The 24,749-nt window shown below is 41.6% G+C and overlaps 1 long non-coding RNA gene across 1 annotated transcript in view; it reads right to left on the bottom strand.

Annotated features, from left to right (window-relative positions):
• Window positions 1-24,749, bottom strand: part of LOC125926977 (uncharacterized) — a 142,256-nt gene that overhangs the window by 98,703 nt on the left and 18,804 nt on the right. The window contains exon 2 of the long non-coding RNA XR_007459206.1: window positions 1,090-1,200. This is a non-coding gene — a long non-coding RNA (uncharacterized LOC125926977). The remainder of the gene's footprint in view (window positions 1-1,089; window positions 1,201-24,749) is intronic.

Raw genomic sequence — 24,749 nt, 5'->3', positions numbered from 1 at the left:
AACTCACAAACCGAGAGATCATGTCCTGAGCTGAAGTTGGACGCTCAACCGATGAGCCATGCAGGCGCCCCAGGAATCCTTATTTCTACAGCAGCTTATCTCAACACTTTTAAAAATCTGATTGCATTTTAACTAGGATTTTTGTTGTGTTCAGAGGAACAACTGGCCTGAGCCTCAAGTCGGCCAGACTGTCGGAAATAGATGTCTGGAATTATTTGTTTTCACAACTGCCTTCCTAATAATGACCTATTTGCAAAGGGGGCACCATATCTCGTTTATCTATCCCCTGCTGCAGTGTCAGAAACTCGGCAAGTGTTTGCTAATTGAAACTATCAATGAATATAGTCTTGATTAAAGGAAGGGACCCACTCAAAGGGATATAATTTTATTTTCTAAAATTTAATGAACGAGTCGTGTTCTTGAAGCTTTTTCTTTCACTGAAAATGACTTTCTCCATCATGGGTTCACTCTTTTCTCCAGAAGAGAAAAAAAAAAAAAAAAAAAAAGTACAGGTGAGGTGGCATTGAGTTCAAGAAAAAAATGTGGAAAAAAGAAGACATTATCGAAGAATTTAGCATGCTCGTAGATACTTAATGAAGTTAAAAAACCTCCAAGAAAAGAACTGGAATTTCATTTTACCTCAATCACTAAATATCATCCTATATTTAACATGGCTGGTATTATATTTTGTTAAATTTTAGTGTTTATTTTTGAAAGAGGGAGAGACAGAGCACAAGCAGGGGAGGGGCAGAGAGAGAGGGAGACGCAGAATCCGAAGCAGGCTGCAGGCTCCAAGCTGTCAGCACAGAGCCCGACGCGGGGCTCGAACTCACAAACCGTGAGGTCATGACGTGAGCTGAAGTTGGACACAACTGACTGAGTCACCCAGGGCATCTAGTAGTGCTTATATTTTAATAAAGGAGGTTTGGTAAACTCATTGCCATGAAATACACTTGGAATGGACGTAAGTGGAAAAAACAACCCAGGGTTTGGGGATCAAATATATTCTTACATGGTAAGAACCCCAAAAAATCTGTAAGTAAAAGCCAACCTATTTGTAAGAGCGGTTGCCTCACAGAGACTTCGTACCTCCAAACCTACGAAGAGGGCCACCCTGCTTCACCCAGATCCATGTGCCGTGCCCGTTCTTTGCCTGAGCAGATCTGTTAGCTTGCTGATTCTGGAATGGGGACCTAGGACCTGGAATAGTCACAGAAAGACCTTGAGTAAGAAAAGGAAAGAGTCTATGGTGGTTGCTGTGGAAGATGGTTATGGCAGCTTCTTAAGAAATTAAACACAGAATTACCAAATGATGTGGCAATTCCGCTATACCCCAAATAATTGAAAATAGAGACTTGAAGAGGTTATTTGTACACCTGTGTTTATAGCAGCATTATTTACAGTAAGAGCCAAACAGTGGCCACAGTCCAAGTGGTCACCGACGGATGCTGAATGCACAAACAAAATGTGGCACACACATACGCGGAAATAGTATTCAACCTTAAAAAGTTAAGGAGATTCTGACTTATGCTACGTCATTATGCTGAGTGAATAAGCCAGTCACATAAAGACAGAAACTATACAATTCTCCTTATGTGAGGGACCTAGAGTCCTCAAATTCATAGAGACAGAAAGGAGATTCCAGGGGCTGAGTGTAGGGGACGGTGGAGGCGTTGGTGTTTAACAGCTAGGGAGTTTCAGTGTGGGAAGGTAAAAAAAAAAAAAAAATTGTGAAAATGAAAAAGTAGTAACAGCTGCACAACAATGTGCCCTTAATGCCTCTGAACAGCCACTTAAAATGGTTTAAATGGTACATTGTATGCTATGTGTATTTTATTGTAATAAAAAAAAAACCAAAAAAAAAAAAAACGATTGCTGTGTTCAAGAAAAGGAAAAGAAGCCCCACGTGTCAGAAGTTAGGAGCCAGCTGAGGGTCACCAGGTATGTGAATGAGCTGATGTTCTAGTCATGGGGTGGGGGGTGGGGGTGGTTTGTTATCTAATCTGGTTATTTAGGAATTCAACCCTTGATGGATTGCTAACGTGGTGAAAACTGGGACTAATAAACTCTGCCCACCAGTCCAGAGAGACAATATGGAAGTTGTCTCAGCCACGAGTCTAGCTGGAAAATTAGAAGGCTAAATCAATAAATAATTCTCCCACGAAAACTCAACATACCAGGCCTGCGTGTTTGGAGTTTGTTCCACACTGCGTTCACGGTGTGGGAAGTCCTTGAGCCAAAAAGTAATGTAAAATTGTTTTTGGGCTGGTGCTGCCTCCGGGGTGTTTAGGAGAAGCAAACAAAAACACACTGGAGGGACTCTGACAACTCAGGCTGCCCAGATTCCCAAAGAAAAATAAAGTCCCTCTTACAATCCCAAATTATAAAGTGCACAAGGAAATTATTCTTTGTGAATGAAAGTCAACAAAAACAGGAAACATAAAAGCTAGAGCCCCCAAATATGAAAAAAATAAAAAATAATCCGGGAGTACACTATGACATGAATGAATAAAGGCATTACATGATACAGAAATAATAAGGTGGAAAAAGAATTAATGAACTGGAGGCCAAATCTGAGCATATTGCCCAGAACACAGATGGAAAGATGTTAGCAGACAGGACATTTTTAAAGAGAGGTTAAAAAACATGGAATATAAATGAAAAAACCCCAATGTATATCTTAATAGGAATTCCAGAAAGAGAGAATAAAGATGGGGAAGAATTTAGAAGAAATAGTGTTGATAACAGTAATAGCTTAGAATGATCTAGATTTGACTGAAAAACGAATCTTCAGATTCAAGAAGCACAGTAAGTCTAAACATAATAAATAAAAACAGGGGCGCCTGGGTGGCTCAGTTGGTTAAGCGTCCGACTTCGGCTCAGGGCATGATCTCGCGGTTTGTGAGCTTGAGCCCCACGTTGGGCTCTGTGCTGACAGCTCAAAGCCTGGAGCCTGCTTCGGATTCTGTGTGTGTCTCTCTCTCTGCCCCTCCTCCACTCACGCTCTGTCTCTCTCTGTCTCAAAAATAAATAAAACATTAAAAAAATTTAAAAAAATAAAAATAAATTTACACTTAGATCATTGTAGTGAAATTATAGGAAACCTAAGGAAACCAAAATATCTTGGGGGGCAGGGGGATAAACTATCAATAACAAAACAATAACCTAAAGGCAATGAACTTTTGTTTTTTGTTTTTTGGGGTTTTTTTTAGAGAGACAGAGAGAGGGCATGTGTGCATGTGTGCATGAGCCAGGGAGGAGCAGAGGGAGAGGGAGACAGGGAATCTGAAGCAGGTTCCACACTCAGTGTGGCCTGGACACAGGGCTCCAGGTGGGGCTCGATCTCATGACCGTGAGATCATGACCTGAGCTGATATCGAGTGAGATGCTCAACCAACTGAGCCACCCAGATGCTCCAAATGGCAATGAAGGCATAGAATAATATGATAATGTCATCATAACATGATAAAATGCAAGCACGGAATAGAGGCTGGGAGGCATAGAGTAACAGCTTTAAAGCATTGAAAGAAAATCACCGGCAACTTAGAATTCTATCAGCTACACTGAAGAATGAGGGTGAAGTGGAGTGAGAAGGGGCTGGGAGTGTTCGCCATCAGGAAAATAAAGCAAAAATAATATATTCCCCACGGGGCAAACTGCAGGGCTGGCAAACCTATAGGTAAAGCTACATAAACACTGGCTCAAAATATAAAAAATACAAATAACAGTATTTATGCTAACAAAGCAGAATAGGCAAGCTGGATAGATGACAGCAATTGGAATTAAAGCATTCTGAGTTGCCTGTCATATGTCAAATCATGGATGCATGTTAACACGCTAATGGCCGGTGCTATGATAAATAGGAATAGAATTTACAATTTCCAAAGAGAAGATAAAAAAATAAGAGAATAAAGTAAACATTCACACACACACACACATGCACACACACACACACCTTCAAACAAACGCAGCATCATATTAAAATTTCATAGAGTTGGGTATTGGGTACACAGAGTTTGTTATATCCATACTGGCCTCTACTCCTTATCTACATGTATGAAATACTTCATATAAATAATAGTAATAATAATAATGACATCGAAAACCTTATCATCAACCAAAGGAGAAAGCAGGAAATTAAAGAAAGTGAGTCTAGAGAAAAACCTGATCAACCACAATAAATATAAAAGACTTTTTTATTAATTAAAATATGGAAAAACTTGTATCAAGAAAAAATTTATCTATCTGCTGTTTATCAAAGACATATCTAAAATGTAATGAAAAAGTTAATGATACAAGTTGGAAAGATATGTACCAGGCAAATATTAACTGAAAAAGGCCATTGTTTGACATAAGTATCAGATAAAAAAATAATTAAGGTAAAAGACACTGTTAAGAATAAAGACAACACTACATAATAAGAGGAAAAATTTATCAAAATGAGGTAGTAATCATATATGTACCTAACAATTTAGCCTCAAAACATATAAAGCAAGAATGGATTAACAACCAAAATAAATTTATGAGCCAAGATAGTGGAAGATTTTAATAGTCTGTTCTCAGAATTGACATTTAAGCAGACAAAAAATCAGTAATGGTAGCGACAACCTGAACAACACAATTAGCAAGCCGATTAAAGGGACATATGTAGAACCCTCAGAATCAAAGCACACACGTTTTCAAGTACACATCGAATATTTTAAATAAATTGACTATATAGTATGCTACCAACCACATTCTAACAAATGACAAAGAAGTGATATCCTACAGACTGCAACACAATAAAATTAAAATTCAGCAACAACAGGGGCACCTGGGTGGTTCAGTCAATGAAGCATCCGATTTCAGCTCAGGTCATGATCTCGAGGTTCTCGAGTTCAAGCCCCACATCGGGCTCGTGCTGTATAGCACAGAGCCTGCTTGGGATCCTCTGTCTAGTTCTCACTCTGACCCTACCCCCCCCCCCACCCCTGCTTGCACACCCTCTCTTTCTCTCTCTCTCAAAAATAAATAAACACTTAACGAAAATTCAATAATAACAAAAAATGTGTCAATATGCTTGGAAATTAAGCAACCAACGAGTAAAGAAGAAATAATGCAATTTAACCAAATCATAATACAAACACTAAAAATCAAATCTGGAAAACAGCAAGGGGTGTACCGGTTCATGTGTTCCAACAGGTTCTCTGGGTTGGGGGTGCGTGTGTATGTTTGTTAGGGGGTGGGGGTGGGGAAAGACAACCAGCCATTGCCAACAGCTGTAGTCTAAGTATCCCGCTAGGTCTATTTCAAGCCATCAACAGGAAGCGTAAAATTGGGAAGAAATACACAAAATCAACTCTCACCAACTAATACGGGTTGGCTATAGCTGGTTCTGGCACACCAATGCTAATAACTGAAATACATCTTTAAATGCATATGGGAAACAAAGAAGAAAGGTTGAAAGTGATTTTCCTTAGGATCTAAATCAAAGGTTAGAAAAAGAACAGAGGAGTAAACCCAAAAAATTAGAAGGAAGGAAATAATAAAGATAAGAGCAGAAGTTAATAACATTACAAACAAAGACACAGTTAAGAAGATTAACAAAAGTGGGGGAAATGGTTCTTTTGGAAGATGAATTAACTAGGCAAACATCTGGCTGACATGATCAAAGGAAGAGAAATTAAAATAAAAATAAACAATGCTCTAAATAGAAAGAACAAAAGATACGCGGTAGAAAAATAGAAGATAAATATAAATGATGCCAACAAGCTTGAAAACTTAGATTTTAAAAAAAGGGCAATTTTCTGGAAGAATACTAAGAACAAAACCGACTCCAGGAAAAATATAAAATGTGAGCATAAATGTTACTATCTACGTGCTCGTGCTGCCATTTTCCCTTCACACGAACACAAACACAATTACCAAGCCTGGGTGGTTTTACAGGTAAGTTCTGCCCTCAAGATATGGATGATTTTACTATCATAAGGTTGCTTCAGAAAAACAGAAGAAGGACAAAAGCTCTCCAGTTCCTTTTAGGAGGCCATTAAACATGGAAACAGAACTGGAAAGGAAAACCATAGGCCAGTCTCATACATGAACAAAGAGAAAAATGTATTACAGAGCATGCTATTTTTAAAAATCTGGCAGTTTGGAATGTCTGGGTGGCTCAGTGGGTTGAATGTCCGACTCACGATTTTGATTCAGGTCATGATCCCTGGGTCCTGGGATCGGGCTCTGTGCTGCAGAATGCTTACGATTCTTTCTCTCTCCCTCTGCCCTTGCCCTGCTCAAGCTTGCGCGCTCTCTCTCTCTCTCTCTCTCTCTCTCTCTCTCTCTCTCTCAAAAAAAGAAAAAAGACTGGGGTGCCTGGGGGGCTCAGTTGGTTAAGCAACCAACTTTGGCTCAGGTCATGATCTCATGGCTCATGAGTTTGAGCCCCATGTCAGGCTCTGTGCTGACAGCAAGAGCCTGGAGCCTGCTTCAGATTCTGTGTCTCCCTCTCTCTCTGCCCCTCGCCTGCTCACACACACACTCTCTCTCTCAAAAGTAAATAAACATTAAAAAAAAATCTGGCAGTGCAATTTTGTAACTCATTGCTGATTAAGATTTATTCAAGAATGTAAAAATCCCTTAGACGATCAATTAATATAAACATTACATTAACAGGTTAAAGGAGAAAAATCATTTTGATATATGCAGGAAAAGTACTTAATACAATTCAACAATCATTCCTTACTAATCCAAATATACTTCCCCAAGAGAAAGAAATAAATCCTCTTAAGCAAACTAGCAATAGGTGGAAACTATCTTAACTTTTTTAAAAGGACATCTTTTAAAAACCCACTGCAAATATTGAAATTACTAATGTGAAAAGCATAAGAATACCCCCTTATTCTGCTTTCAAAGTGATACTGAAGGTGCTAACAAGAAAATAAGAGACTGAAATGTTTACAGTAACCTTATTCATAATAGCCAAAAATCCAAAGCAACCCAAAATAACCCCAGATTCAAACAACTCCTGTCTAGCAACGGGAGAACAGGTAAACAAATTGTACACTATCCACACAGTGGAATACTGTTCAGTCATAAAAGGTTGCTGATCCTGGCAAGGACACGGATGAATCCTAAAACAACATTATGCTATGCGAAAGCAACCGATCTCAAGATAAAATATACCGTGTGATTCCATTTATAGAAAGTTCGAGAGTAGGAAACTGATAGCCACAGAAAGCAGACTGTTGGTTGCCAAAGGGTTATGAGGGACTGACTGCAGGGAGGAATCTTTTTGGATGAGGGGTGATGAACATGTTCTATGTCCTGATTGGGGTGTTGATTACACAAGTGTATATAGTTTTCAAAGCTAACTGAACTGAATAACTGAGATCTGTGCATTTCATTGTTTGGTAATTACATCTCAATTTAAAAAAGCACAATAGGCTAAATTCTGGAAAGAAGGGGGTAATGCAATCAGTACATACAATGTGTTTATACAGAATATCCAAGAGTATCTACAAATAAATATTAGCACTAATAAGAAAGTTTAACGAGTTGCTAGAAATCAATATACAAAAATCAATAGTTATTTTTAAAGGACATTATTAACCATGGCAATAAAAGCTTTTAAGGTGCCCAGAAATAAATCTAACAAATGGTGTGTAAGATTTTTACAGAGAGAGCCACAAAACTTTATTGAAGGGGGAAAGAAAAAAGGATTTACTATATTCATGGATGGGAGGGTCTGGTATTTTAAAGATTGCAATGTTCTCCCAAATGCATCTGTACATTCAATATTATCTCCACAAAAAAAAAAAAAATCTCAGTAGGTTGTTTCAAAGATTTGACAAGAATAAGCTAAAAAATTACAAAGAAAAAAAGGAGGGGAAGAGGCTTCAGAAGGAGGAGGAGGAAAAGAAAAAAATGGGTTTACCCTTTTGAATACTGGTACTCCTCGTAAAGCTATAGTAATTTAAACAGTGCAATATTGCCACAGGGAATAGAGTGCTTAGAAATAGAACCACTTAGCTATGGAAATTTGGAATATGACGGAGATGACACTGTAAATCACTGGGCAAAGAATCCGAGTATTCAATAAATGATGCTCAGACATCACCATATGCAAAAAAAAAAAAAAAAAAAAAAAGAAAGAAAAAAAAGAGAAAGAAAAAAAAGAAAAGGAATCCAGCTATTCATGTGTAAAAGGGTAAAATTGGATATCTACCTCGTATCATGCACAAAAATCACATAAATGTGAAAATCAAAATTTACAAAGAAAATACAGGAGAAAATCTTAATGACATGCGGATACTGTCATATTATTTATGGTAACCAAAGCATAAGCCACACTGAGAAAAGAAATACTGTAAATATAATTACATTAAGCTATGAACATCTGTGTACCAGGACAATGACAAAAAGGAAGTCAATACCTACTATGGGAAGGTGTTTACAACCCACGTAACTAATTTTCTACAATTGGAATATAATAGAATTCCTTAAAAATACAGCAAGACGATCCAAGAAAAAAAAAGAAACACAAATAAACACATGAAAAGATGTCTTAACCTATCTAGTAATCAAAGAAAGTGCGAATCAGAACGAAATACTATCCTTACGTATCAGGTTGGCAAAAACCAACAGCCAATAGTCAATCAATACATCCAGTTCCAAGAACGGGTGGGGCTACTGGAAATGGGAAGCCTTATATCGTGCTCGCATGGCTGCACATTGGCATGACTGTTTGGAAGAACAATTCTGGAATAACTTACAAAAGACGTGGATGATGTCCTGCCAACCAGAAATTCGTCTGCTAGATGTCTGCCACAGAGCGGTACACACGAGGACATAAGTGCCAGAATGTTCATGGCAACATGGCTTGTAATAGCAAAAAACAACAACAACAACAAAAAAAAAAAACAAAAAAACAACAAAACCAAAAAAAACTAGGGAAAAAACACAAGTGTTATCGAGTCATATATTTGTTTAAATGTAAAAAACAATCCAATGTATATTTCTTACAGGTGCATATGTATTTAGAGAACGTATGTAATATACACGGCAATATCAGTGTAGGGGTAGTATATGGGGGAACCTGAATTACCTGGGTTAGAATCGAGGTTACCAGCTATCTATATGGCCTTGGACAAGTTATTTAACCAACCTTTCTTCTTCCCTTTATCTATAAAATGGGTGATGAAAATAGTATCTGTGTCATATGTCTTCAGTGGGCATTAAAGGAGCTAATGTATGCAAAGTACTTAGAATAATGGCCATTTGCTGCTTTTATTACCATCATTTTCATCATCATCATCATCAAGACACTGGCTATCTCTAATGGGAGGGGAGGAATAGGGATGCAGGTAAATCTCTAGCTTTATCTGTAAGGAAATATGGCTATGCTAACATAGATTACACCTGAATTTAATAGGACTATGAGGCCGAGGGCACTGAGTACATGATTATTTCCCATATAACTTTCCGGGCTTTGCTGAGCATTTCAAATCCTCCGTATATCAAAAGTTTTTTGTTTTGTTTTGTTTGTTTGCTTTTTAATGTTTATTTATTTTTGAGAGAGACAGTATGAGCAGGAGAGGAGCAGAGAGAGAGGAGGACACACAATCCGAAGCAGGCTCCAGGCTCTGAGCTGTCAGCACAGAGCCCGACGCAGGGCTCGAACTCACGAACTGTGAGATCATGTCCTGAGCCGGAGTCAGACGCCCAACCGAGTGAGCCCCCCAGGTGCCCCTTGTTTTGTTTTTAGTAAAAAAAATGAATGGTCTGCAGAATACTATGGAGAAATGTTTAAACCACCTTGCATATTGAATACTGTAAAAGGGAAGTTATTGTGGGAACATATTTTTGGACAAATGCTTAGCAGCTAGCTAGCGGCTAGCAACAGGAAGTTACAAGTTCACAATTAAAGAAAGGAAAGCCAAGGAAGTTACAAGTAGTTCTTTCCAAGAACACCCAAGATCCCAGAGTAGCAGGAAAAACTGTGCAGAAATGCATGAAGTTTCTAGGGAGGAGATAAACACAGAGTTCCTTGAAGTGCCAAAGAAATAATGTTCGTTGATATACGTATCCAAAAAACATGTTTCCTGAGAAAGCCATTATAATAAACTTATAGAACATTTATTGAATTCTTTAAATGAACATTTATGGGGCTTGGATTCTGTACACATATATGTTTTGTTTGTCTTTTTGCCCCAGGCTGACTTCAGCTGTTATGTTTTAAAATGGAAGAAAACTTTAACGTGCTTTCTGTACATCTACCACAATAAAGGGCTTTGCGGTGAACGTTTCTAGAAAGAGTATCCATCTGTCAGGATGCTTTCGGTAGCGAGCAGCAAAAGCCATCTAAATCTTAAACCGCGGGAGTTTACTGTCATCTCATTAAGGAGAAGTCCGGAGGAAAGTAGTCTCAGGGTTGATTCAATTGCTCAACAACATCCACAACACTCAGACCCTTCCTGACTCTCTGTTCTGCTGTCTGGCAGGTCAGGAAGGTTCCGCTCAAGGTCGTGGGATGCTCGCATCAATTCTGTATCATGTCTTCATGCAACCAAGCCCAAAGGCAGGAAGCAAGTCAGGGTAGCAGACCCCCAGCTCATCTGCCATGTTATCAGGTGGAAAAATCTTCCCCAGAGACCCCGTCACTGGACTTTCCTAAACTGCTTGTTGGCAAATAGAAGCGGGGTTACCATAACTGTGTTACGACTCATCACTAACTCATCACCTAGGACTAGAATCGTCTTCTTCTGGCCTGTTACCCCTTGTACCTGCACAAAACCTAAGCTGTGTTACCAAGGAGGAAAGCCGCAAGGAGGAAGCGACTCTTACTGGTGAAAAAGGCATGGAGCTACATAGCATCTACCCAGTTTTCTCCACGAAGACATGTGGCTTGTAGCACACACTGTTATCTGTACCCAGTGGTTATTACCGACCTCTTTCTTACCGGCAGCACCAGATTTGCTTATTCTTCTAGGGTTCCTGGACCCAATTCCCATGTGGGGGTGAGGAGTGGTTCCCCCACACACGATACCAAGCAAGTCTTAGCCACCGATGGGGTGTCTGAGAATTCAACTCAATTCTGACACTCTTGACCTAGAGACAGCATCAGATCCCACAGGTTAAGGGCTCAGTCCCACAAGACTGCACCCCATCCCCCACTTGAGACGCCAACCGCAAGCCTCCTGTGCTTCTGGCTGACCACCTACAGATGGGAGGTTCCAATAACCTTAAGTTTGACTAATTTGCTAAAACGGCTCGCAGAACTCAGGGAAAACACTTTCTTATACTTGCAAATCTGTTAAAGGATATGAACCAACAGCCAGATGAAGACAGACAGGAGTTCCCACACAAAGGGGATCCACTCTTGGGTTTTTAAGGAGGCTTCATTACATAGTCATGATTGACTAAGTCCTTGGCCACGGATTGATTGAACCTCCTGTCCCGCCCCCATCCTCCGGACGGTCTAGGGGCAGGACTGAAAGTTCCAGCCTCCTAATCACGGGGTTGTCCCTCTAGGCAACAAGCCCCCATCCTTAGGCAGAGTCCTAAAGTTACCTCATTAACATAAAAAAGACACCTTTATCACTCTCAGCTTTGGGGAAGCTCTTAGGGTTTCGGATACAGTGAGCCAGGAACTATGAACGAAGACCATACATCACCCCGATGACCACAGTGTATTTCTCATAAATGACACTCTCACTTTTATGTTTGAGCAGCCAAATGCTTTCCAGACACTGGGCCTCTTTGTGGCGTAAGGGTGAATCTTCGCTGGTCTGCAGCCATCCAGGTAAATCCATTCCCCTTGTCTTTGACCAGTATAGGAAGAGGACCGTGACACGGAGGGAAGTCTTCTGGGGAGCCCCTGGACAGGGACAGAAGAAAGGAGGCCCTCTCTCTGGTCTGGGGACACTGCTGTGGGGGTATCTTTGCTGTACCTCTTGTAGCCATCTTGCAACCATGAGGGATGTCAGGCTTTAGTTATCATAGTGAGAACAGACCCCGGATGTTACTGCCGACTTCCTAAATTAATCAGCCTATTCACCATTGTGCCCCTCAACTTCTTGGCACTATGCGATCATAAATTTTCTTCTTTGTTAGGCCACTTGAGTTTGATTCTTTGGTACTTACATTCAAATCACCCTGACAGCATACTCAAATTGAAAATGTAAAGCAAACCGGGGTGCCTGGGTGGCTCAGTTGAGTAAGCATCCAACGCTTGATTTCGGCTCAGGTCATGATCTCACAGCTCATGAGATTGAGCCCTGTGTCGGGCTCTGCGCTGATGACGTTGAGCCCGCTTGAGATTCTCTCTCTGCCCCTCCCCCACTCACAGTCAGTCAGTCTCTCTCTCTCTCTCTCCCCCTCAAAATAAATAAGCATTAAAAAAAAGAGAGAAAACATAAAGCAAACAATTTAAAGAGAGATTTTTTAAAAACTAGATAAATAATAAACTAACAACGGCACATCCAGCTGCTTTAAACTGGTTTGCATCTACATGTTCAGAATAATCAAGTGTCATAATCCTTAAGGAAAACGTTTTACTAAGCATCTCTCTGTGTAAGACACTTTTATGAACCCTATGATGACGAAGCGATTGAGCAAGTAGTCTAGGGACACTAAAAAAAAAAAAAAATACGAAATGCATGATCCTTAAATTCAAGAAGCTTATCCTACAGTTGGGGGAAAAGTTCAGTTGACAGTAAAAATTCTAAATTACACATCAGTTTTAAAGAAGTGGTTCCATTATGTTCAAATACGGTACCTATTATCAGCCAAGTAATAAATTGTACCATCACACTGTAATACATCAAATATCAGAATCCCTTTCCACACACAAATCTCGAGATCCTGAAGCATATTAGAAAAACCTTTAATTTCCTTAAGATCAATCCTTCTTTTGAAATAGCAACCGACATGTGAATAGATTTACTTTACCCCTGAGCAAACTGAAGAGTCATACAAGAGACATCAGGCCCAACTTTTTACTTAAAGTGTTTTACTTTTTATGAGCGATTATCATAGAGCTGGAATTAGTGGAGCCTGGATGAATGAGTCTTCACTTCTGTCTGCATGGGAGTAGGGTGAGTTCCGATTTGGTAGTTTATCTTTAAAGGGACTGATGAAAAAAGAAAGCTATTGCAGGGATGGTGAAGAGAAAGCTGACCTGTTCACACTTGATGTAATACATTTTGGTATTTATGGAGCGAGCGCCCAAGGCAAGTAGGAGTGTAAGTAGTGATAAGTGTGCATTTTGCCTTCATGGGGACCCTGAGGGAGATCAAGAGTGTTAAGCCTTGGCAGGAAAGCACCAGCCCAGATATAAAATACCCCGGCTCTGAGTGTGTCTATCGGAGCATAAATTTATTAAAACCCCATCTTAGACCATAAAGCGAAAGCATCGATAAAGCAGCAGCTCCCACTACCTAAGTCAGGTTTGTTTTGTGTTTTGTTGTAGTACTTTTTTTTTTTTAAATAAAAGGATGAGTGGTTTAGCAATCCTGGCTTTAGAACGGGCATCTGAAGCACCAGTTCCATGATGCTCTACCAGTTTAGTAGTTAGCGTACTACTAAATACAGAACGGCCACGTAGTGGCCTTCCGCATAAAACCACTTGAAAGGCTTCCTCTGTGGCTGAGTGCCACCATTTTCCTCTTTAGAAACCAGCAAGGACCAAGGTGGCCTGTAAACAGAAGCTCGTGCCTAGTAGAGGATGGTCATGTAGGCTGAATCCCATCTGGGAGAGTTTGATTGGATTGGACAGCAGAGGGGAAAGGCAAGTGGGGGGGGGTTGGGGAGGGGTAAAAGAAGCTACAAGGTACAAAGGGGGGGTTCAGCTTCTAAAACTTCCTGTTCATCAGACAGATGACCGTCTGTGAAGGCTGTCGGCTCCCCACCTTTCATGGAATCTGCAATCCCGAAGGAGGGTATTAACTATGTTGAGGTTCAAACGAGGACACGTCAGTGTCCGGACCATGAAAGACAGGGAAAGATGGAGACACTGTCACATGTTGGTGGAGACTGTGGACTTGCGATAACTGAAGGCAGTGTGGCATCGTGGATTGAATCCCAGGGTAGAGAAAGGACATGAGTGGAAAGACCGAGGAAATCCAAATATTATCTGTAGTTTACTTAACAGCATTGTACTGCGTTACTTTTGTATTTCTTAACAGTACATTTTTACCTTTCCTGGACATTAAAATTTACTACCTATGGCCATGTTTAAAAGCAAAACAGGTTCATGAAATTATTTTCAGTGTGATAGAAATACAGTGTGTTCTTCTCCAGTTTAAGTGGTGATGGTCACACAACACTTTTTCCCTATTGAACTTGATGTCTAAAGGAATAACTAAATCCGATATTTAAAGAAATCCAGGGAATTCACATGACTTTACTTCAAGGTAAGTATGATGTCCAGTGTTGTCTATATGCTTATTGCCTCTTGCGAGAGCTCAATGGGCGTGAGTTGAAGTGTATCACTGGTAATACCATTACTCCTTATCCACTTCCTACATGCCAATCTATTTACCAACAGTCCTCTGGGAAAGAACTAGAATTTGGGGAAGCAAGAGGCAGGGCAAGAAGGTTACCAGGAAGTCAGAGCTATGGGGTCTGGGTTCAAAGCCTTAGGTATACAAAAACAGCTCCTTCAACCCATACTCTGTAGACTGAGTTTCCACATGAGATTTCCTTTAGGAAAAAAGTTCTACTTGAGTTTGGTCATGGTGGGGTGGGGGTAGGAGAGAACTTTTTTTAACTTTGGTTATGAAAAATCTTGGGGCACCTGGGCGGCTCAATTGGTTAAGCATCTGACTTTGGCTCAGGTCATGATCTTGAAGTTCGTCAGTTCCAGCCCCATTATCGGGCTCCGTGCTGACAGTGTGGAGCCTGCTGGGGATCCTCTGTCTCTCTCCGCACCCGCCTCTTTCTCTGCCTCTCCCCCATTTGCATGCACGCTCTCTCTCTCAAAATAAATAAGCTTTTAAAAAAATGAAAAATCTCAAACATATGCAAAAATAGAAGAGAGTGAGTCCCCCTGTATCCATCACCAAGCATCAATAATTATTGATACATGGCTATTCTTATCTCATTTATACCACAATCATTCCCCCACCACCTGCTCCCGCAAGATTATTTCACGGTAAATCTCAGACATCACATCATTGTATCTCTAAATATTCCTATATGCATCTCTAAAAGGTACTATTCTTGTGAAACACATAACCACATTATGCTAAATGAAAAAGACCAATCACAGAAAGACAAATACTCTAGGATTCCACTTACATGACATGCTTAGGGTCGTCAAAATTATAGAGACAGAAAGGAGAATGGGAGTTGCTGGGGGCTGCAAAGAATGGGGAAATGAGGATTAGTGTTTCATGGGTACAGAGTCTCAGTTTTGCAAGGTCCAAAGAGCTGTGGAGATCAATGGTAGTGATGTTGCACAACATTAGAAATTTATCTATTACCACCGAACTGTACATTGAAAAACGGTTGAGTTGGTAAATTCTGTGTATTTTACCACAATAAAAAATAGAACAAAAAAAAACCTTAAAAAAACAAACATAACCACAATAGCCTGAGTACTGAAAAAATGAACACGAATGCCTCATCAAATAGCCAGGAAGTGTTTAAATTTCCCCAATTACGCATAAGTTTTGTTTTGTTTTGTTTTTTTTAGTTTGTTTAAACAAGAGTCACACTTTGCATTTGGTTTTTGTATCTTAATTGTCATATAACCCAATGGGCTGCAAAATTTCTCACGTTCTGGCTTTCCTAATTACATCCTCGTGGTGTCATTTAATATATTCTTTGGGCTATAATCTTTTCTTCTGCTGATTGCCCCCGCCCCCCCCCTTAAACATACTCCTTACTAGTGTCGGTTCTGGGCCTTGTTATGCTGAACCCTCCCCAGAAGTGATTTGATTCGATTTGATTCATTGCTATGGCTTCATTCTAGTCTGCTTGAGGTCGGCACGCCCACCTGCCCGACGAAACTCTTCATCTCCGAGCTCAACGAGACTGCCTGAAACGGAGTTCACCATCTTCTCTTCCTTCCACTGTCAAACCTCCAGTGCTCCCTGTGTTCCCTTCTCCTCAGTGAATGGAACCCCAATCTGCACAGACGTCCAAGCCACAAGCGTGGGCCCCATCTTGAACCCCTCCCTCCTCTGCACTTCCTACACCGTCTGTTCTAAGCCCTGTCAGTTATACCTGAACCACTGAATAAATTCATCTACTTCTGTCCATTCCCCAAACCAACACTCCAGTTGATGTCACCTGTATCTCTTATCTGGATCTTCTCTGGAATCTCTTGTCTTGATTGCTTTAACAGTCCCCTGACTGGTTTTCCCGTTAAAATTGTCACTGGATTGCACCTTATTTTTTTCATTCTGCATCTAGAATTGTCTTCCTAAAACCAAATCTCATTCCGTTGCTCTGCTATTTAGAACTCTTCAGTGGCTGTTCATTGCTCTAAGGATAAAATCCAAATTCTGAGACGTGGGAAGCCCTTCGAGATTTGGACTCTCCCTTCAAGACTCATTCCTCCCCTACCTCTTCTATACCCTTCCCACTACACCCCTGTCACCAAGAGCTCCTTCTGAACCTCTAGTTAAGCCTCTAGGCTCTCATCCCCCTTCTCACTTGCCCTCACACCCTGTTCCCCTCACCTATTTAAACCCTATTTGTGCTTGGATTTCTAAAAAATTTTTTAACGTTTTAGTTATTTTTGAGAGACAGAAAGACAGAGCATGAGTGAGGGAGGAACAGAAAGAGAGGGAGACACAGAATCCAAAGCAGGCTCTACGCTCTGAGCTGTCAGCACGGAGCCCAACATGGGGCTTGAACCCATGAACTGTGAGTTCATGACCTGAGCTGAAGTGAGACGCTCAATCGACTGAGCCAACCAGGCACCCCTATTTGTGCTTGGGTTTCTGCTGTGATGTTCCTCCTGTGTCCCTTGGCTGTGATCCCCCAAGGTCGGGTTAGTGGCTCTTTCTCTATGCTCTCGTTGCCCCCAGAATCAGCCCTAACGGCACTGCTTGTATCCCTCATCAGAAATCTCAAGAGCATGTCTTGATGCTTTTATGTGCTCAGGGTCTGACGAATGCCTAGGCACTTAATTGACTAAATTGATAAAGGAGTGAAGGAATAAATGAATGGATGACTCAATCAATGAGTGAAAACTTCTCATATAAATGATCTAAGCATACCAAAGGCAAGCTAGATTATTCTGATTTTCAAAAATTCCCATCTTTTAGCCTTGTAATATCAACTACTCAGATTCATCCAATACCAATCCATTATTCCCTTTATCCTGCACTGTAAGACTTTTCTTAATGTAGCAGAGGAAAATTATCTTCAAAGCATTTCCCAGATAAATGATGAAGTTAGAACACGGGGCATAGAATTTTATGATAAAGTAATTAGTTAACATGCTCCGGGTATCTGATAACTCTTCTGTGAGTACAGGAAATTATGGATCCTGAGGACATTCTGGAAACAATTTCAGTTAAAAAAAAAAAATCAGATGCAACATTAAATTATTTTCTTTCAAAATACCCAAAGTGTGCAATATTCTCTTAGTAGGCTATTTCCACTATGTGACATTTCCATGGCTATTTATAATGCATTTCTGTCTATAAAAGAAAACACGCTGTGGTTCTTTTTAAAACGAACAGTCAGTACACATAAAAGAATTTTTGGGTTTTAAAAAAATGCCCATATTTCTAATACTGTACTCCCTTTCAAGAGACAGGCTTGGGTCCTCTTCTGACTTGTGAATAATGCAGCTTTGGAATTCTTTGGGTTCTTTGGTGACTGTCCTAGCTAGAGTGAAGGGTGTCCCACTGCCCCTCCTGTGGCCTCGTTGGGGCCCCAGGAGAACACAGAAGACAGACCACTGTGGCCTGCAAGTTCAGGAAATGATGTTAACCTTATGGAGGCCACTGCTGTCCTGGGAAAGGAGGAGGCGATCTCTCAAACCCAGCTCAAAGGGTAAATATTGGTACTTTATATAGGTTACTCATTCCTCCTTGGTCACCACCCTCCTGTTAACCTCACAATGCATGTTCCCTAAGAGTATGATGAGGGCTAGGAGAGGCAAGCCCGCAAATTACCCTGTGGCCCCAGTTCCAAACAGTACATCCAGATAGTATTTGTTTTCGTCAAAATTTTATTTACAATTAACAGTTCCACACGTGAAAATCGTAACATTTTTACACAGACAGTTTCCTTTGGTTAGATGTGCCCACCTCTGCAGAACTTTGATGCTAGAAAACATGCAAGCTGTAGGAAATACAAATACTAAATGCATTAATCAACCAAATAAGGCTCTGCCCCTGCTAGGCAATTTGTATCAATACAGGCCTATATACGCATTAAAAATTCTTCACCTTCTAGGGCGCCTGGGTGGCTCAGTCGGTTAAGCGTCTGACTCTTGATTTCGGCTCAGGTCATGATCTCACGGTGTGCATTCAAGCCCTCCCCGTCAGGCTTTGCACTGACAGTGAGGAGTCCGCTTGGGATTCTCTCTCCCTCTCTCTCTGCCCCTCCCCCACTCATGCTATCTGAGTCTCTCTCTCTCAAAATAAATAAATAAACCAAAAAATTAAAAAAAAAAATCTTTACCTTCTTAGATCCAACAGCAGCTTTTTACAAAATGAAAAACATTACCTTTCTCATTTTAAAGGAAAAAAATTTTTTTTTAATTTCAATGTTTATTTATTTTTGAGAGACAGAGAGAGAGGCAGAGCCCAAGCAGGGAAGACACACATAATCCCATATGCAGAGTATCAAGCAGATACTGACAGTATGTCCTTCAGGAAGCTCATCTATGATGTCAGAGGCCCTCACTGTGTGCTGGCCAATCCGCACTTGAAAGTCACCATTTAGGCAAGATTGTTCCAGACTCTTAGCTGGAGCAAATGCAGGAACTGCCATAAACACCCAGGCATTTGCGGGAAAAGGCCGGCAGGACACAGGACATAAAGAGTCTGTGGGAAAAGGCCAGCAGGACATAGGACATCAAGGAGGTTTGCTCTCATTAATTAGCCACAACCAAATAAACAGCAGAGCCTAAGCATCCTAGAAGATGAGATGAACTGAAATCTTAGTTCATTTATTCTCATTGTACTCAAGGTAATAAATTTATCTCTGGGTGCAGCTTAATCCACATCTGACTGTGATACGTAACTTCGAAATTGCCATTATTTTCTTGGGCCAAAATTGCTTTTTGATTTCTTCTTTGTCTCAGGCTTTTTGAGAAAATTTTAAATTGCCAAGAAGTTTCATTTTGGTGTGTGTGTTTATGCTCGTGCTGAAACTTTTAAATTTTCTTGTATTTTGTGCCTGTGTAATTTCTAGGATTTGGAATTTATTGAAAAGTTTGTGGCTGCTAAATGATCAGTACTTGTAAATATCTCATGATATGGGATGTAGTCTCTTTCAAGATTTGTTCTTTTTGCTTACACTGCTCCTTGATCACAGCAATTATGATCACTTAAATGTCACCTTTTTTTTAATGCTTTTATACTGGATGGGTATCACACATTGCCATTTTTTATGCAGTATTCTCTTATTCTTGAATTTTTTGCTGCAATTTAGTAAGCAGGACATTTTCGGGTCATTTTTTTTTTTTTTTCAGGACAGGCATAACATGAGGTGCATTTTCTGAATCCCCAAATGTATCTAAGAACATCTCTGTTGCATTTGCATATAAAACCGTACTGGCTTGATATAAAATACTGAGGTTACTTTTTTCCCCCTGCAGAATTACATATTAAAAAAATTTTTTTTAACCTTTATTTATTTTTTGAGAGACAGAAAGAGACAGAGAACGAGCGGGGGAGAGGCAGAGAGAGAGGGAGACACAGAATCGGAAGCAGGCTCCAGGCTCTGAGCTGTCAGCACAGAGCCCGACGCGGGGCTCGAAGTCACAAACTGTGAGATCATGACCTGAGCCAGAGTCGGACGCTTAACCGACTGAGCCACCCAGGCACCCCAGATGAATCAAATTTTAAAAAGCAGTTTTAGGTTTTCAGAAAAAAAAAAAAAATTGAGAGAAAAGTAATCTTGAGTTGGGGTGGTCATTTCTTGCAACCTGTGAACCCGTATCAATACATTAATACTAACTCAAGTCTACACATTAGGGTTCACTCTTGCTGTACTACCTTCTATAGGCTTCTGATAAGTATATAATGGCATGCATTCACCAATACGGTGACCTAAAGAATAATAGTTTCATTTCTCTAAAAATCTTCTGTGCAATCCATTTCTTCATCCCTCCCTCGTACCCGCCCCCTTATTCCTTGGCAACTTCTGGTCTTTTTACTGTCTCCACAGTTTTATCTTTCCCGGGATATCACATAATTGGAATCATAAAGTACCCTGCCTCTTCACATTGGCTGCTGTCCCTTAGCAATATGCATTTAAGGTTCCTCGATGCCTTTTAATGGCTTCATGGCTCCTGATTTATTTATTGATTTATTGCTTAATAGTTCTTTGTCCGGATGGATCACAGTTTGTTTATCTATTCACCTGCTGAAGGACATCTTTGGTTGCTTCCAAGATTTGGCGATTACGAACAAAGCTTCTAATAGCATCTGCGTGCAGGCTTTTATGTGAACACAAGTTTTCGGCTGAAGGAGCCCGATTGCTGGATCATCGGGTAAGAATATAGTTAGCTTCTTTGGTAAGGAAGTGCCAAACTGTCTTCCAGAGTGGCTGTGTTATTTTGCATTCCCACCCGGCAATGAATCAGAGCTCCTGTCCCTCCACATCCTCACCAGCATTTAATGCCATCAAAATTCTGAATTTTGGTTCTAATAGGTGTGGAGTAGTAACTCGTTTTTCTTTTTAAAGTTTATTTCTTTACTTTTGAGAGAGAGAGAGAGAGAGAGAGAGAGAGAGAGAATGAGTTGGGGAGGGGCAGAAAGAGAGAGAGAGAATCCCAAACAGGCTCCGCACTGCCCGCGCAAACACTGACCTGGGGCTCAAACCCACGAGCCGCAAGATCGTGACCTGAGCTCAAGTCGGACACTTAACTGACTGAGCCACCCAGGGACCCCTCATTGTTTTAACTTACATTTCCCCCCACCCAGGGACCCCTCATTTCCCCGGTGACATATGATGTGGAGCATCTTCTCTTATGTTTCTTTGCCATTTGTAGATCTTCTTTGGTGAGGGGGTCTGTTCACATTTTTGAGAGAGACAGACAGACAGAGACAGAGTGCAAGTGGAAAGGGGCAGAGAGAGAGGGAGACACAGAATCCGAAGCAGGTTCCAGGCTCCGAGCTATCACTGCAGAGCCCGACATGGGACTCGAACTCACGGATCATGAGATCATGATCTGAGTCAAAGTCGGACGCTTAACCGATTGAGCCACTGAGGCGCCCCTCTCATTTTTCAGTTTTCAGAGTTCTTGAATCTTTTTTTTTTTTTTTTGGAGTTCCTCTTGAATCTTGAACACCAGTCCTTTAGCTGACACGTATTTGGCATAGATTTCCTCCCAGTCTGTGGCCTGTCTTCTTGTGCTTTTCATTGTGACCTTTTGGAAAGCAGGAGTTCTCAAATGGCGTTGTATCTAAAGAAGTCATCACCAAACCCAAGGTGGTCTAGATTTTTCCCCTATGTGTCTTCTGGAAGTTTTATGGTTGTGCATTTTACATGTAGAGCTCTGATCCATTTGGAGTTAATTTTTGCACAAGGTTTGAGGCCTGTGTCTAGACTCATTATGTTTGCATATGGCTGTCTGGTTGTGTCAGTACCATTTCTTGTGTCTTTTTTTCAGATAATCTTCAGTTTTTTTCTGTCTGTAAGTTCTAGAACTTGCACTTTCCCCCCAAGCCACTGGTTTAATTTTCTGTAGCCTCCAGTCTTCCGTTCCGTTTCTAATTCCCTCTTTACTTTATATCTTCCTTATCTCGGATTCTTTTTGATAAGTGAGCAATGGCCTCTCCAGTTTTCTTTGAGAATGTGAACTACGGATTTTTTTTAAAACTTAAGTTGTACACGGGGCGCCTGGGTGGTTCAGTCGGTTAAGCTTCTGTGAGTTCGAGCCCTGCGTCGGGCTCTGTGCTGACAGCTTAGAGACTGCAGCCTGCTTCGGATTCTGTGTCTCCCTCCTCTCTGCCCCTCCCATTCTCATGCTCTGTCTCTCTCTGCTCTTGATAATAAATAAACGTTAAAAAAAAAACCCTTAAATTGTACATAAATTGGATGAGCATGCATCCTGCTGAAGGTCTGTTTACAGCTGTCATACTCTCACAGTTACTAATAGCTAAATACAGAACAGTGTTCGTGGGAATGCAAGCTGGTGCAGCCACTCCGGAAAACAGTATGGAGGTTCCTCAAAAAACTAAAAATAGAACTACCCTATGACCCAGCAGTTGCACTACTAGGTATTTCCCCAAAGGATACAAGTATGCTGTTTCGAAGGGACACATGCACCCCAAGGTTTATAGCAGTGTTATCGACAATAGCCAAAGTATGGAAAGAGCCGAAATGTCCACTGATGGATGAATGGATAAAGAAGATGTGGGATGTATATACAGTGGAGTATTACTCGGCAATCAAAAGGAATGAAATCTTGCCATTTGCAACCACGTGGATGGAACCGGAGGGGATTATGCTAAGTGAAATGAGTCAGTCAGAGAAAGACAAAAATCATATGACTTCACTCACATGAGGACTTTAAAAGACAAAACAGATGAACATGAGGGAAGGGAAACAAAAAGAATATAAAAACAGGGAGGGGGACAAAACAGAAGAGACTCTTAAATATGGAGAACAAACTGAGGGTTACTGGAGGGGCTGTGGGAGGGGGGATGGGCTCAATGGGGGAGGGGCGCTAAGGAATCTACTCCTGAAATCATTGTTGCGCTAGATGCTAACTAATTTGGATGTAAATTTCAAAAAACAAAGAAAAAAGAAAAAAAAGAAAAAAAGTAAGGAAAAGAAAAAAAAAAAGAACGGTGTTCAAAGGTGTTCCAGTTTGGACAAGAGATTATATGGTGACTCTCCATACAAATCTTAGTTATGTGTCCCTGAGGTTCAGCTGAGCCTCGTTTTCACCATGTGCCTCTTCAGAGCTTTTACGGCCAAAAGAAATTAATTGCCGCCCTTTATTATTTTGCCCGGTGCAGAGACAAGTCGTTCCACATGTGACATGATTTTACCCTCCCCCAAACCCCACAGGTCAGAACGATCCTCCCCATTTTACCGGTGGGGAAACTGATGCCCAGAGATGGGGGCTGGGGAAAGAGAGGGGCTCTGTGCTTTTCTGAACTTTCCCGACTAGGAAAAAGCCTACAGATAGGAGGTGGGAGAGGGTAGTCATTTTATTTGTCAGGGTTTTTTTTTGCGGGTGGGGGGGGAGAAAGCAGGGAAGCCCTCTGAATCTGGCAAAGGTGGCCCTTTCCTGAGGCTCCCCGGAGACATCTTCCCGTGTGTGGAACATCTGGGGTGGGAACGGGCATGGAACACGAGCGGGAGCAGAGTCTGACATCTTTTAAGAGCGTGAGGATGACTCCTTCTGCAGGAGGGCTGAGCCAGAAAGGTCATTCCGGGCCTCCAGAAATCCAGCCTGCCTGCCAAATGCATCCTTGTGCCGCACTCCTGATATTGAGAGATACCTGCACGGCCTCTGTCGGGCTTACGATGAGGTGCAGGAAAAGTACAAAGGCTGAAAACTTGACCGGTCCAGAGAGACTGACAACAACGGGCCAGACGCATTAAATGCTCCACAGACTTCGAGCCTGCGCACGACGACCACCCCTGATACGGGGACCTCGCCAGAGATGTGGCCCAGCCCAGACATGCTTTACGCCCGATAATGATCCAAACGGACTCCTCGAGAAAGCAATCACCCTGAATACACTGTGCCCTCCAGACGTGTAACAGGTCTGGCACACGGGCCACTCCCCTGCTCAGAGCAGCGCTGACACGGCCACCTGCCCAGACCTGCTACCCATCCCGTTCACGCCAATGACCTAAGGCACACGACCACTTGCTGGCACCATGAGAGGCCCCGCCCACCAGAACTCGGGTGGGTAAGATGGGGAAGGAGACCAAGCTGAGGTTACCTGAAGTTCCCAGCAGAGCGACACCTTTCATCTCGCAGCCACATAAGACCCTGCTACTCAAAGTGCGGTCCCTGAAGCAGGCGCCCTGGCGTCACCTACACGCGTGTCACAAATGCAGAAACTCAGACCTCATAATCCTGCATAATAAATTCATAAAAATCTGCATAATTCCCCAGGTGGCTCATACGCACTTGAAGCATGAGAAACGCTGCTAGAAACGCTTGAATATCTTTCTAGAAGTCTGAGCCGGGCATCATTTCTACGGGATCGCCGTAGCTGAAGAAGGAGTGAGTGGGGGGCGGGGGGAGCGCCTGGGTGGCTCAGCCGGCTGAGCATCCATCTGGCTTCGGCTCGGGTCGTGATCTTGCGGCTCGTGGGTTTGAGCCCCGCATCGGGGTCTGTGCTGACAGCTCAGAGACTGGAGTCTGCTTCTGATTCTGTGTGTCTGTCCCTCCTCCGTTCACACTCTCTCTCTCTTCTCTGAAAGTAAATAAATAAAACATTTTCTAAAAATTACAAATTCATAAAAAAAAATGACAGAAAGGAGCAGGGAGCAGCCATCGCTCATGTGAAGATAGGCCGGCTCACTCAGGAATGTCGTCATGGGCGGGCAAACGTAACAAGCAGGTGGTGATGGCTGACAAGTCACATGTGTTTAGGAAGCTTTGTTTTTCT

Source organism: Panthera uncia, chromosome E1, assembly GCF_023721935.1.
Source record: "Panthera uncia isolate 11264 chromosome E1, Puncia_PCG_1.0, whole genome shotgun sequence".
Taxonomy (NCBI): domain Eukaryota; kingdom Metazoa; phylum Chordata; class Mammalia; order Carnivora; family Felidae; genus Panthera; species Panthera uncia.
The sequence above is the reverse complement of the archived record's forward strand: the minus strand, read 5'-3'. Positions and strand labels throughout refer to the sequence as shown.